This window comes from Zootoca vivipara, chromosome 4 (assembly GCF_965207765.1).
Source record: "Zootoca vivipara chromosome 4, rZooViv2.hap1.1, whole genome shotgun sequence".
NCBI classification, from domain to species: Eukaryota; Metazoa; Chordata; class Lepidosauria; order Squamata; family Lacertidae; genus Zootoca; species Zootoca vivipara.
Window position 1 is genome coordinate 96020806 of NC_142587.1, and position 13017 is coordinate 96033822.

Here is a 13017-nt window from a genome sequence, read left to right on the forward strand (position 1 = left end):
GACTCTGAGGTCCTCCTCTGAGGGCCTTCTGGCGGTTCCCTCACTGCAAGAAGCGAAGTTACAGGGAACCAGGCAGAGGGCCTTCTTGGTGGTGGTGCCCTCCTTGTGGAACGCCCTCCCACCAGATGTCAAGGAGATGAGTAACTATGTAACCTTTAGAAGATGTCAAAGAGAAAAACAGCTACAGTACCAGATTTTTAGAAGACATCTGAAGGCAGCCCTGTTTAGGGAGGCTTTTAATGTTTAATAGATTATTTTATTTCATTTTTCTGTTGGAATTAAACATTAATGTTTAATGTTTAATTATTTTATATATGTCGGCAGCTGCCCAGAGTTGGGCCAGTGTGGTGTAGTGGTTAAGAGCGGTAGACTCGTACTCTGGGGAACCGGGTTCACGTCTCCGCTCCTCCACATGCAGCTGCTGGGTGTCCTTGGGCTAGTCACACTTCTCTGAAGTCTCTCAGCCTCACTCACCTCACAGAGTGTTTGTTGTGGGAGAGGAAGGAAAAGGAGAATGTTAGCCGCTTTGAGACTCCTTCAGGTAGTGATAAAGCGGGATATCAAGTCCAAACAACAACAACAACCCAGTCAGATGGACAGGGTATAATTAATTAATTAATCCTTTGGGAACAGAGTTCGTTAAAGTGCCCCCTGTCTCACCTTCCATTCTGCACATGCTCTTAAGTACACTATTTTGTGCGTCATCAGCTTGGCTCCCTGTGGAGGAAGCCACCAGTACCACTCTAAATCCGGTGCTGCCAAAAAAGTGGACTAGAATGGACCCCTTTCGGCTTGACCCAGGAGAGCTGGGTTCTTATGGGGAAAGGCTCCTGCGATCCCGTCTGCAGCGGCGCTTAAGCCTGCATGCAGGAAGCAACCTGCGGCATCTTTCCACGCTCACCCGCCTGCCCTCTGGCGTTTATTTCTGTGCACGGAAGGGGGAAACGAGAGAGGAGCTTTGCTGCAGGGGGGCCTGCAGAGGGACAGTGTTTGTGGGGGGGGGCAGATCCTGGGCCAATATATACTCCCCCTCCCTGCTCTCTCTTTTTTGTTAACTCCCCGCTGAACAGATCAAACACGTTTTATTTGTCCTGTACTCTCTCTCTCTCTCTCTCTCTCTCTCTCTCTCTCTCTCTCTCTCTCTCTCTCTCTCTCTCTCTCTCTCCAAGCAGTAAATCCCGCGCGTTTTTGTTATGCTAATACGGGCTGACATCACCACTCACATCAAAGCCCCGAGGAGCGCATAAAAGCAGGTTCCCCCAGCCGAAGAAGAGCCATAAAGGACTTTTGCAGCTGTAGAGCTGGTTTAGGAAGAAGGGGCGATCGCCTGCGACTCAGGAGCCACACACACACACAGAGAGAGAAAGGCACGCACATCTTCCCAGAGCCTCTCTTGCATTATTATTATTTTTGCAATCATTTTTCCCCCTTCCCGATTTGCTCCCCCGCTCCAACTTCCCAGCCGTCTCTCTCTTTCTCTCCTTCCAAATCCCTCGCCCATCCTAGCTGTGTGTTTTTCAGTTTAACATCTATTTTCCCTCCGGCTGACCTTCCTGCGCTCGGGAACCGTGTTTGGGAACCATATCTTGGACTGCTAACAGCTGCAAAACCCAGGCGTCCTCTCTGCCCAGGAAACATTTGATGTTCGTTGCAGAGAAGAAGCGGGGCTTTTGAAGCGATCTCCCACCTCAAATCCCATTCCTTCTTCCCCACCCCAATTTTTGGAAGACGATTTTGGAGAAGGGACACGTAAGGAGATTTCCCCCGCCCCACCGCTGCCAAAAAGGTAAGGAGAAGCGAAGGACTCCCCCCCCCTCCTGTTGCTGTTTTTTTTTTTTACTAGTAAACGCTACGATCCTTTGAGGCTTGGTTTGGGGTGGGGAGAGGAACGGTCCTAGTAATTCCTGACGGAATGATCTGAGAGGGTGAGGAGATCGACTAGATCCGTCTTGCTCGGAAAGTCTGGGATTTATTCATTGATTGAAAGTTGATGCGCCCGGATACAATTACGCATAAGCGGCGCTGTGTGGTCTGTTTCAATGAAATTGACAAGACGGCGCTGCGTTGTTTCGGAGGGTGGAAATGCAAGTATTTGAAAGGTATTTATCTTAAAGTGTGTACAGTACACACACACACACACACACTTTTTATTTATTTAAAACAGCCACAGCTCTGTGTGTGTGTGTGTGTGTGTGTGTGTGTGTGTGTTTCACACACCCCTTGATTGGCGACAGTTGGCCAATTTTGCAAAACAGGGATGGCAAAAAGTCAGGGTTTCCAAACCTGGAGCGGTGGCGCGTGAGCAGAAATTGCAAGCGTTTGGTACTTCGGCCAAGAGGCGCGTTGCGCTGTTGCAAAACCCCCGCTTTTAAAAGTGGCCGGGGTTGCTGAGCCTGATTGTAAAGCGCTCTTATTTTTAAAATAAGTCAGCGTTTTTGTAAAAAAAAGACTCGAGAGAGCAGGAAATGCGGCGCGGTGTGGTTATGGAAGCAGATGCACCGTGGCTTGCCAGCCTGCTCCCTGGAGAAAGAAACTCCCTGCTCTCGTTATCTATATGCTGGAAAACTATCTTTAGATGCGGATTATCCGGACGTGCAGACCGAGAGGGGGGGGGTCCGTGTGCGACCCGCTGTAACACACACCTGTGACTCTAATAAACAAGCGTGCCAGCACATGCGCCTTTCTTTCAAGTGTCACCTCTGATTCCGGATTACATAAAATATTCTGTAGAACAGGCATGTCCAACAGGTAGATCGTGATCTACCGGTAGATCACTGGACATCTGTGGTAGATCACTGGCAGATCACTGTGTCACTGTGATCACTTTGGCTCCCCTAAAAAAAAGCTCAACATTTTTGCCCTGCACCCCCTAAAAATGTGGCTTTCCTCCTCTCTAAAAGAAGCTCAAAAAAAGCCCAACAACTTTGACCTGAACCCCCCAAAAGGGGGTAGATCACCGCCAGTTTTTAACTCTGTGAGTAGATCTCAGTCTCTTGGGAGTTGGCCACCCCTGCTGTAGAAGAATAGTCACGTTCCTATTATTTCCGAACACAGAACCAGAATTCAAGAAGGTCCCCCCCTTCCCCATTTAATACAACGCTGCCAACATTTATTCTGTCTTTGTACCACAATGTACGTCACTCTATCGAGGGGGTGCATTTAAAGTGGATTCGCCCACCTCGCGATATCACGAGGTCTAGAAACTTGGAGCGCAAGCCATCAAGAATGCCTATTGCAACATAAGACCCTTTGAAGAGCTCTACCCAATTCCTGCTCTCAATGCGAGATATCCCTAGGCGATCTTGGCGACCTTACGTTTCTTTTCTGTGACATCCTGGCAACATAGAAGCACTAAATCCAGTGAGACTTACGTTGCCTCCTCTTCCTATCCTCCAAGTCTCCCGTAAAACCATTATCTCAGAGGAATTTCAAAACGCTTGTAAAACCAGAACGAACATGCATTAATGTTCCGATATAATATTCTGGGAGAGAAAGAAAGGAAGGAAGGAAGGAAGGAAGGAAGGAAGGAAGGAAGGAAGGAAGGAAGGAAGGAAGGAAGGAAGGAAGGAAGGAAGGAAAGAAAGAAGGTGTAGGCAGCAAGGTGGCAAGCTTGCTGACATTTAAACTGGAGCACTCCATAAATAAGCCCCATTGCATCCAACGCGACTTTCTGGTGTAAATGTGCATAGGATTTTAAACCCCTAAACACACTTGTTGGGCAATATTCCCTTGAACTCAGTGAGAATTAATTCTGAGCCATCGCATGCAGGGTTGAGCTGCGATGCTGTTCATTGGAAGATTGGGGGGGGGGGAGAGCGCTAATAAAAATGGGTCCTACTCATGAGTAAACATGCATGGACTTGGGCTGCCAGTTGGTTAGATAGCTGACCGTGGGGGCCCACCCACCTAGGGATACTTTTTTTGGTTTGTAAGCTGCATTGAACTCGGTTGAACTCCCTCCACGTTAAATATGCTCAGGATTGGAACAGTACTCTCGTTTGTTTATTTACCAAAGCATTTAGAATCCGTACTTTTATATGAGTACAGAAAGGGGCTGCGCAGCATTCGAGACTATAGCAAAATGAGTAAAAGCATCAGGGGGAAAACATCATTTAAAATGCCAATGATCAATGATTATTATTAGTTTAATATATACCTCGCATTTTTACGAAAGCACACAGTGGCTCTTGCACCCGTAAGCAGAAGCAGGTGTTATTAGTCCCTAAAGCAGCTGGAAACCTAAGTTCATTTTGTTGCCGCTGTTAAAAACTGATGATAGGCACAATTCAGGAGGTTGGACTGAGCCAAGAAGCTTTCGAAGGTTGTGGGGACCCTTTAGATGAAAAAGGGTGTGTGCTGAGAATTGGGGTGGTGTGGGGGGTAGGAGACACTGCAGGAGGGTGGATTTCTATGGGGCGCCAACTTGATCTGTTTTACTGTGTCCCAGGCAGACGGCAATTCACCTAGTAAAGACAAAAATGTCATGGGTGCAGACTTTTTGGTGTTGGAAAATGTTTGCTTTCTTTCTCCGTCTGCCCCTCCCCCCCCACAACCACTCCACAGGTGTGATTTCATAGGAGTCTGGATTTGCAAATCCAAAACTGTGGTCAGGATGAGCCAGGGATAATTGCTGGCAGGCGGGTCCCTTTATCCTGTTGTGAATTTTGCAAAGGGGGAAAAGCACATTCTACTTATTGATATTTTAAATTTCCATACCGTCTTCCTCTGAGGAACACAGGGTGTGTTTTACAGTGCAAGAACACAAAAACACTTTTCCATAGTAACCTACAAAAAAAATAAAAATAACCCCCTCCGTCTAACAGGCTACAAATGAATCTTCATCAAGGTTTGGGACTCTGGCTCCCCCCCTTACATGTGTATTCTGCCTTTTATGTATGCGTCCTACATGTGGTTCTCAGAGAGCTGATCCAGACCTGCTTATTGGGTTCAGAAAGATGGTAGCCCCATGCGCCTGAGGCCGGTCTTTAGCTGCTTTCTGACTGTACTCAAGGAGAGTCAGCTGGTTTTTCAAAGGTAGGATCAGGCTCGCAAAACAAGCTTTTCTGGTCCTGGGTGGCTATACTAGAATTCAAACCGGGGTGTGGCCGAATATATTTTGCCTTTGAATACTACGGTAAGTGCTGGGTGTGGGGAGGCAGGTGAGCTGTTGCTTTCTTAGGTGCCCAGGGTCTTCCTAAGGGCATTTGATGTTCTTAAGTTGCATGAAAAAGAAAATTGGTTTTTCAGTGGGCAGGGCTGTAGCTCAGTGCTGCATGTGCAGAACGTCCCGGGTTCAATTGCTAATGGGCTGGGTGAGACTGCCCAAGACCCCAGGGAGCTGCTACCAGTCATTGTTGAAAATAATGGGCAAAATCAGGCATCCCCAAACTTCGGCCCTCCAGATGTTTTGGACTACAATTCCCATCATCCCTGACCACTGGTCCTCTTAGGTAGGGATCATGGGAGTTGTAGGCCAAAACATCTGGAGGGCCGCAGTTTGGGGATGCCTGGGCTAATTCATGGGTAGGCAAACTAAGGCCCAGGGGCCGGATCTGGCCCAACCACCTTCTGAATCTGGCCTGTGGACGGTCTGGGAATCAGTGTGTTTGTACATGAGTAGAATGTGTCCTTTTATTTAAAATGCACCTCTGGGTTATTTGTGGGGCATAGGAATTCGTTCGTTTTCTTTTTTCAAAATATAGTCTGCCCCCCCCAAGGTCTGAGGGACAGTGGACCGGTCCCCTGCTGAAAAAGTTTTTCTGACCCCTGGGCTAAATGAACGAGTGGCTCGATTTGCTATAATGCAGTTTCCATGTTCCTAAGATGTGCTATAAACAGGGCAGTCTCGAGCAGGTCGGGCGCCCTGGCGCTGAGGGGCGGAGATTGCTCCGGCGCCCCCGCCCTCGCAGGGCACAGCATGGCTTCCGCGCGGCTTTGCCACGCAGCGCCCCGCCTACTGGCTTGGCGCCCTGGCGCCCCACGCCACTGGGACCTTACCTAGAGCAGGCCCTGGCTATAAACAACTCTATACACGGGTTTATATAAAGTAGCTGCATACCTAAGCAGCTTCAATATATATTCTGGGTGGTCTTCAACTAACTTTTTTACTCAGAGTAGACTCACTGAAGTTAATGATCACATCTAAATTGAGCTGTGCTTATGACTGTTTTCCCATTATGGAGAGGGACGGGGCACAACTCTATGTGATGGGAAACATAGCATGTCAGGGAGGAAAGTTTGGTTTCGTCTTCTCTCTTGATAAGCTGAGGAAATAGCTCAGTCGGTTAGAGTGTGGTGCTGATAATGACAAGGTTGCAGGTTTGATCCCTGTACAGGATGGCTGCACTGCAGGGGGTTGGTCTAGATGATCCTCAGGGTCCCTTCTAACCCTAAACAAAAAATTTTAAAAATCCTTCCCGTAGCACCTTAGAGACAAACTAAGTTTGTCATTGGTATGAGCTTTTGTGTGCATGCACACTTCTTCAGATACACATTCTGAACTCTGTGATTCTATTATTCTAAGCTACTTATTCATGTGCAGCAAACGGTTTTATTGGGAGGGGGTAGCCAGACATGCAACCCGCCCCCCCTTCTGCAGCTTGAATTGGTAGAGGTCAAGACATGCTTTACCATATATATATATATATATATATAGTTGCCAATTGTGTAAATTGGCCTCAAATTATTCCTACATTTTGTCGAAGGCAAAGTGCCACAGACAGGATTTCTCCTGAACTCCAAAACATCTGGTCCTAGCAGAGCTCCCTCCAGCAATGACTTGGAACTAGATGTTAACAAGAGTAATGTCATCTTGCGGCTGAAAATATAATCCCTGTCTCTCTCTTTCTTCTCTTGTCTTACATAACATTTAGGGAGGAATGACATGAGAGTTAATTAAAGGAATGTGTTTTTTCCAATCCATTGGTTTAACATTATTTATATCCCACTTTTCCTCCCTTAGGAGATCAGAGCAGTATACATTTTTGTAAAAAGAAAAGAAAAGAAAAGTTGATACATGGATGTAACAGTCAATAGGAAACAGTAGCAAGATAACACAGCAGCCAAAATATCTTCAGTATCTGATTAAAAAGCAAAGCTTTTAACTTCCCTCCAAAATATAAGCAGCCAGCAGCCTCGTAATTGGCGTTTTTTTTCATGAATTCAAAATGGAGAAAAATCAGTGCGATTGTGAAATCAGTGATCAAAATCCGTTCAGCTTTGAAATCAGTGCAGTTTTGAAATCCATGGTCATGATCAGGGCAGGTTTGAAAGGGCCAGCCTGCCATCTCGATTCAAAAAGGCACCCAGTTGTAGCCAAAGATAGGTGAAAAGCTGCTGCTTGATCTTCGGAACCACCGTGCAAAAATTCGGGTGTGATTTCTTCAGGCTGTCCTTTGGGTACTGTGGGACGCGGGTGGTGCTGTGGTCTAAACCACTGAGCCTCTTGGGCTTGCCGATTGGAAGGTTGGCAGTTTGAATCCCCGCAACGGAGTGAGGTCCCGTTGCTCTGTCGTCCCAGCTCCTGCCAACCTCGCAGTTCGAAAGCACGCCAGTGCAAGTAGATAAATAGGTACCGCTGTGGCGGGAAGGTAAACGGCGTTTCCGTGCACTCTGGTTTCCGTCACAGTGTTCCGTTGTGCTAGAAGCAGTTTAGTCCTGCTGGCCACATGACCTGGAAAGCTGTCTGTGGACAAACGCCGGCTCCCTCGGCCTGAAAGCGATATGAGCGCCGCAACCCCATAGTCGCCTTTGACTGGACTTAACCATACAGGGGTCCTTTACCTTTACCTTTATTGTGGTAATCCCATGCTGCTTAGGATGTCCCTGTCAGAAGCAGACTGCGTTTGGAAAGAAATCCAGTTGCTTCAAACAGGGTGAGGAGAATGAAGGTGTCGTCCTCACGTTTCGTTGCCTGGACCCACAAGTGACATCAAATTAAATGAGGTAGGGACAAGGAAACTCAAAGCACAAGAAGATGTTTGTGTTCTGCTTCTGCTATCGGAGGCAGTATATGCCTCTGTATACCAGCTGCTAAGGACGACAACCGGGGAAAGTTATTTCGTGCACCTCCACAAAATAAACTCCCCGCACCCAGAAAACAAGCATGTCAAGGAGAATGGATCAGGTCAGCCTTCTCCCAAATTTTCTATGTGGAAGAGAGGATTGAAACCCACAACTCATCCTTTCCTGTAAGTGGTGGATTCTCAAATGAACCTCATCGCTTGATTCTGGTCTTGACCTTCCTGCAGTTAAACTTCCACTGTCCTCAACAGAGACAGTGAGCAGGGATTTCTGTTCTGAGTGGGTTTTTTTGGGGGGGGGAATCAAAGTCACTTTTCTTAGGGCAGCCACCAATTTCAGGGATGAGAAGTTTCTCTGCCCCTTTGCAGTGCCCGAAACGCTCCAGCAAACCATTGTGCCACAGTACAGACCCCCGTGGCTTCCCCCCCCCCAGCACCCCCTGCCTGGTGCGGACCACCCCCTCCACCCCTCTGGCTACCTGTGCAGGCAACAGCTCTTCCGCATGCCTTGCTTCATTCCCAGCAGCTGGAACTCAGAGGTACACTGCCTCTGAACTGGGAAGCTCTACTGAGCCTTCATTACTAACAGCCATTGCTAGACTTCTTCTCCATGATTGGTGGTGCAATCTATTGGGCTAATAGTTCGATTCTGTATAAGGCAGCTTCCTACGATCCTATACAGTATGTTCTGCTCTTGGAGATGGGAGACTTCATTAAATGGATCAATACAGCTGCCTGTATTCCCCCCCCCCCATGCATCAACATTTCTTTCTTCCTGCACACCAACATTTGCCACTGCCCGCAAATCTGTCCATTTCCTCTTTTTAAAGCCAACAGCAGCCAAAGAAGAAGCTATCTTTCTCTACAAACTCACACAGATGTGTTAAAAGGGCAAAGACAAACAGGGTCAGGTTAGTAGCAGCAGATAACAAGCCACTTGTTTCTGCCTTGACTTGTGACCTGACTTTTCACCTCTGTAAACAACACATCCGATGGCTGAAGGATTTCACAGCCTCATCCCTCATCCTTTCCTCCCCATAGGAATTCCTCTTCAAGTTACACCTTTTGCTCCCTGTGACCCCAGGGTATGCAAAGGAGCTTGCAAAATATGTGACACATTTTTCCTCCACCTGCTGATGTTTTGATCCTAAGAATTTCCATTATGGCAGAAATCCTGGTTTTCTTTAAAAAAAATGCAACAAATGACAATATGCCACCCCATAAAATAATGTTTTCTGGTCGCTTACAATAAGAAGAGTTTGGAAGAAGAGTTTGGATTTGATACCCGACTTTATCACTACCTGAAGGAGTCTCAAAGCAGTTAACCATCTCCTTTCCCCTCCTCCCCCACAACAGATAAATAAAGAAGAAAAAGTCCAATTTAAATAGAAATTTAAATAGAAAATAAAACATAACAGTTGAATCAAAAGTTGCAATGGTGGAAGAAGCCCATTGCACTCCCAAAGTTGAAATGGAATAATAATAATAATAATAATAATAATAATCCAGGAGCCCCAGACTAGCTATTTAAAAACTTGTGTGAATCAAAAGGTCTTCATCTGGTATACAAAAGGCTCTCCTTATGGCATGCTGAATGAAGCCAAAGTCCCATTTAGACCAGCATCCTGTTCTCACAGTTGCCAACCAGTTGTCTGGGGGGGGGGGAGTAAATAAGCGAGCACTGGGCACAAGAGCACTCTACCGTCCTGGCTTTTCCTGCAACTGGTACTCAGGAGCATCGCTGCAGGCAGAGCACAGCCATTGTGACCATGATAGTAGACTTTCTTAGGTGGACTGGGGGAGTCTTTGTTCATCAAGTGCAATTCTTTAAAATGCAATCTGTCCAAAATTAAGCGCCACTGGTCCCATCACCTCCTGGCAAATAGAAGAGGAAGAAATGGAGGCAGTGAGAGATTTTACTTTCTTGGGCTCCATGATCACTGCAGATGGTGACAGCAGCCACGAAATTAAAAGATGCCTGCTTCTTGGGAGAAAAGCAATGACAAAACTAGACAGCAACTTAAAAAGCAGAGACAGCACCTTGCTGACAAAGGTCCGTCTAGTTAAAGCTATGATTTTCCCAGTAGTGATGTATGGAAGTGAGAGCTGGGCCATAAAGAAGGCTGGTCGCCGAAGAATTGATGCTTTTGAATTCTGGTGCTGGAGGAGACTCTTGAGAGTCCATGGACTGCAAGAAGATCAAACCTATCTATTCTGAAGGAAATCAGCCCTGAGTGCTCACTGGAAGGACAGATCGTGAAGCTGAGGCTCCAATACTTTGGCCACCTCATGAGAAGAGAAGACTCCCTGAAAAAGACCCTGATGTTGGGAAAGATGGAGGGCACTAGGAGAAGGGGACGACAGAGGGTGAGATGGTTGGACAGTGTTCTCGAAGCTACGAACATGAGTTTGACCAAACTGCGGGAGGCAGTGGAAGACAGGAGTGCCTGGCGTGCTCTGGTCCATGGGGTCACGAAGAGTTAGATACGACTAAACAACAAATAGATTTTAAGGGGAGAATAGACTTTGGATGAGTCATCAGGCAGAGCCATCAGGAATGAAAACACAAATTCAGCCCATTTTAGTCCCAAAGACTAAACTAAGGCCAATTGATTTCATTGTTCTTGGCCCATCATTCAGCAGTTAATGATAGAGATGATTGGGAAGGAATGCATAGCAGCAGATCCTGTTCGTTTTGTTGAATTATTTCGAGAGAACAGTGCAATGTTGGTACGTGACGGCTGGTATTTCTCAGGATCCGCCCTCTGCAGATTGGGCTTCAGAGTTTCACCTCTGGAATATAGCAAACTGCTGCTTTAGGAAACAGCAGCAACAGGAGCCTGTGTTGTTAAGAAGCCCAAATCCGTCAGAGAGATAAAGGAGAGAGGCTCCAAAATAGCCCATTTCAAGCAGTGCAGTGAATGCTCAACTTTAAGGAGTGAAGTTTTGAAGTGGGGCTTCTTTGGGGCAGAGATAAAAGGCATTTGAAACACTCCAGTGGCAGGAGAGGCAGAAGCTGGGATAAAAATGGCCAGCGATGGACTGGACTTATCTTTGCTTGCAGTGATTGGGGATTTTTTAAAAATTTTTTTAAAAAAGAAGTTAGAAGAGGAGGTCTGCCAAGACAAGTCTGCTCTTTATAATGGCACTTTTCCAGGAATGTCGTTTGGAGAGAGTAGATTCCGAGGCTGGTGGGACTCCCTGGACGAAAACTTTTAAACACACACAGCAGAGTACAGCTTTCTCCTCCAGCGTCATGCTCAGAGATTGATCCCCCCGACTCTCCCAGGATCCAGGTGGTTCAAATGCACTCATAAAGGGTGTGTAAGAACACAAGAGCAGCTTGGCTGGATCAGGCCGAAGACCCATCTAGTCCAGCTTCCTTTGCTTACCAGTGGGCAACTAACTGCCTATTATGGGAAAGCTGCAGGCAGGACCAGAGAGCAACAGCAACTCTCCCCACCTGCAGTGCTCAGGGACGCACATTCAGACATAGCCCTTGTGGCTAGGAGACCCGCTAGGTGTCCCTGTTTTCCAGGGACAGAAGCCGTCCCAATTTCTGCTTTGATCCTGGATGTAGAATGTCTTGCTTTTCCTTAGGACATCCCTATATTTATCAGAGAAATGTTGGAGGATTTGGAATAGGACGTCCCTATACAGTCATACCTCGGTTTAAGTACGCTTCGGTTTGAGTACTTTCAGTTTAAGTACTCCACGGACCCGTCTGGGACGGATTAATCCACTTTCCATTACTTTCAATGGGAAAGTTCGCTTCAGGTTAAGTACGCTTCAGGTTAAGTACGGACTTCCGGAACCAATTACACTCATCCTTCGGGCTAAGTACGCTTCAGGTTGAGTACTCCGCGGACCCATCTGGAACGGATTAATCCACTTTCCATTACTTTCAATGGGAATGTTTGCTTCAGGTTAAGTACGCTTCAGGTTAAGTACGGACTTCTGGAACCAATTACACTCATACTTTGGGTTAAGTACGCTTCAGGTTGAGTACTCCGTGGACCCGTCTGGAATGGATTAATCTACTTTCCATTACTTTCAATGGGAAAGTTCGCTTCAGATTAAGTTCGCTTCAGGTTAAGTACAGACTTCCAACTGGGAAACACTGGCCTACGAGTGCTCCAATTGGAGAACAGCCTTTACCAAAGGTGTCATGGGCTTTGAAGATGCTCAAACTCAGGACGAAAGGGAGAAACGCGGTAAGAGGAAGGCACGCTTGGCAAATCCACACCGTGATCAACTCCCGCCCAGAAAGCTATGTCCCCACTGAGGAAGGACGTGTGCATCCAGAATTGGCCTCTACAGTCACTTATGGACTCACTGTTAAAACTGCGTTCATAGAAGACAATCTTACTTGGCTACGAGGGATCGCCAAAGAAGAAGAGACATGTTTTTTAACTGATGGTTGCATAATTGGTTACTTGACTGTGTTTTTAACGGCCCTCCACTCTCATAGGAGGAAGACATAAATAACCATAAATAATCTCCAAGCAAGGATTCATAGGACTGTAGCCTTACTTAGAAATAAGTTTGGACTGTGGTAAATAACATTTCCTTCCCGTTGAAAGCGATCCAGGAGGGATCAGGCTGTGCATCTTAGAATCATAGAATGGTGGAGTTGGAAGGGACCCCAAGGATCATCAAGTCCAGGCACCCCCAAACTTCGGCCCTCCAGATGTTTTGGCCTACAACTCCCATGATCCCTAGCTAACAGGACCAGTGGTCAGGGATGATGGGAATTGTAGTCCAAAACATCTGGAGGGCCGAAGTTTGGGGGTGCCTGATCTAGTCCAAACCCCTGCTTATCTTAAGGCTGTACTATGGAAAAGAATGTAGCAAGGTGTGTTACACTGAGATGGACCAATGATTCCAGGTAGCTCAGTGTTGTCTTCACCGTCTGGGATTGAACCTGAGACCTTTTGCTTACAGGGTCTGCTTTGCTACCAAGTTACAGCCCCTGCTTCCATTAGATAGAATTAGG

At 46.9% G+C, this 13017-nt stretch overlaps 1 protein-coding gene across 1 annotated transcript in view; it reads left to right on the forward strand.

Annotated features, from left to right (window-relative positions):
• The first annotated feature begins 1257 nt into the window (after positions 1-1257).
• Positions 1258-13017, forward strand: part of WNT11 (Wnt family member 11) — a 60620-nt gene continuing 48860 nt past the window's right edge. Inside the window, exon 1 of the mRNA XM_035116173.3 lies at positions 1258-1786. The gene's annotated coding sequence lies outside the window, so the exon portion shown is untranslated. The remainder of the gene's footprint in view (positions 1787-13017) is intronic.